Source organism: Penaeus japonicus, unplaced genomic scaffold, assembly GCF_977035675.1.
Source record: "Penaeus japonicus unplaced genomic scaffold, GWHDUDI00000001_assembly GWHDUDI00000026, whole genome shotgun sequence".
Classification (NCBI taxonomy): Eukaryota; Metazoa; Arthropoda; class Malacostraca; order Decapoda; family Penaeidae; genus Penaeus; species Penaeus japonicus.
The window spans coordinates 16,545,414-16,547,913 of NW_028234428.1; positions in this window are offsets into that span (position 1 = coordinate 16,545,414).

Genomic DNA, 2,500 nt, shown 5'->3' on the forward strand with positions numbered 1-2,500 from the left:
ATATATTATATATATGATTATATATATGTTTGCATAAATATATAATTATATATTTTTTCATATATATACAATTATATATATATATTAATTATATATATATATTTTATATATATAATCATATATATATAATTATATATATATAATCTTATATATATACATAGATGTATGATTATATATATATATACACATAGATATATACATATACATATATATATATATATATATATATATATATATATATATATTATATATATTATATATTTATATATATATATATAGATATATGATTATATATATACACATATATATATACATATATATATATATATATATATATATATATATAATAGATATATGATATATATATACACATATATATATATATATATATATATATATATATTATATATATATATATATATATATATTATATATATATATATATATATATATATATATATATAATATATATATATATATATATATATATATATATTATATATATATATATATATATATATATATATATATATATATATATATATATATTATATATATATATATATATATATTATATATATATATATATATATATATATATATATTTTATGCGCACACACACACACGCACACGCACCGCACACGCACACGCACACGCACGCACACACACACACACACACACACACACACACACACATATATATATATATGTATATATATATATATATATATATATATATATATATATATATATATATATATATACATACACCCATATATGTGTTTTGTGTGTGTATATTTGTCTCTGTGAATGTTGTGTATACATTTAGATATGTGAATGCAGGTTGTGTTTCTGTTCGAATAACTGTATGAATCATGTTAATCAAAATTAAGTTAAGAGCAGACATATTTTCGCGCGTGTTATTGATCAGAGTTTATAGATATTGTATGGAAGAGAGATACATTTTGGCACCTATCAGACTGGGAATATGTTTAGTGATGTAAACACACACACAAAACCACGTATGTAACCCAAAAATACATAATTGTTATCCACACACTATAATCTGCTGTTTCTATGCATAAACTTGCATATGTAACTATAAAAATGACAAGCAAAACAAAGAAAGAAATACATTTCAACAAACAAATAGATAAAAAAACGTCCAGAGGGAAAATGACAACTGCTCTTTTACACCGACCCCGACATTACAATGCATATGCATATATTTGTACAATATGAATTCAAATAAACCACAAGCAGTACACTCCTAAGTTGTGTGCTATTTGGTGGCCACCTGCACAGTGCACTCTGCTGGAGTTAAAAGTGACCTGACATGTGCAAGGAGTCTCGATTATGCGGTTGCGCGGGGGGGGGGGGGCAATGACATCATGAGGAGGCCAGCTGGCGAGCCTTTTTGGGGTTCCCCGTTTAACCAATCTGAGCAAAGGAGCTCGCGTGACTCCGACGGCTTTCAACGCGTGTCAGTTCTCTTCAGAGGTAGTGTTCGCCTAAAGAGAAATAATGCGTCTGTGTTTCATCTATCTTTTCAGTTCATTATTTCTCTTTAGTTTGTTATAGATGATCATCACCTTAATTTGATTTTTTTTTAGATTATCATTAGGTCAGGCTTTGTGGATGGGGATACATAGACATACAAATAGGCAAACTGACTCACACAAACATAAATAAATTTAACAGCCTGTGTTAGTAACTTTGGACGAATTAGCATTGAACGGTTTATGTGGACTTTGACATTATAAGCGTAGACAGACCTCCGTTAGCAACCAGCTAATGTCCCATCCCATTACAACTTCAACATGTGTTACCTACGATTCATAGCGCTGAACAGCTTTGGCCCTAGTCCACCGGCTGAATCTCCCAGCGTAACCGTGTATACTTGAGAGTAACGATATATCGAAAATAAAATAAAAAGTATACTACAGGAAGTAGTATAGGAATATGCTCTTTATAACAAAAAATTCATGGAAAAGTGACACACGTTGGGGTGCCCAATAAGTGGCCATATGAATGTTAACACAACCCCCCTCCCCACACACACACGCACACACTCACACTCTCACACATATATTTGTATACACACGTGTGACAGAGTAAGAGTGTGTGGGGGGGGGGCGTGCATATATGTATTTATAGACAGACAGACATATAGATATAAACATAGATACAAAGAAACGCTGCTTTAATAAGAAGCAGAAAAAAATGAGGCACAGGATCCACATGGCAACGAGACTAGTCGTTTTGCTGTGGTTAAGTTTCCACAATGCAGTTCCTCAGCCAGAAAAAAATGTACCATAGCGGGAACGTGTTGAGAATGTGTCCTGTAGAATTCCAAAAGTTTATCCAAGGTTTTCAAATTATATGTTACTGTGTATAAAAGCTTTATACTTGGTGAATGTTATTAACATTCGAGATGCGCTTCACACCATGGGACAATATGTTCTAAAGTAAAGGTGGACTTATTTATGGGAATGGTACT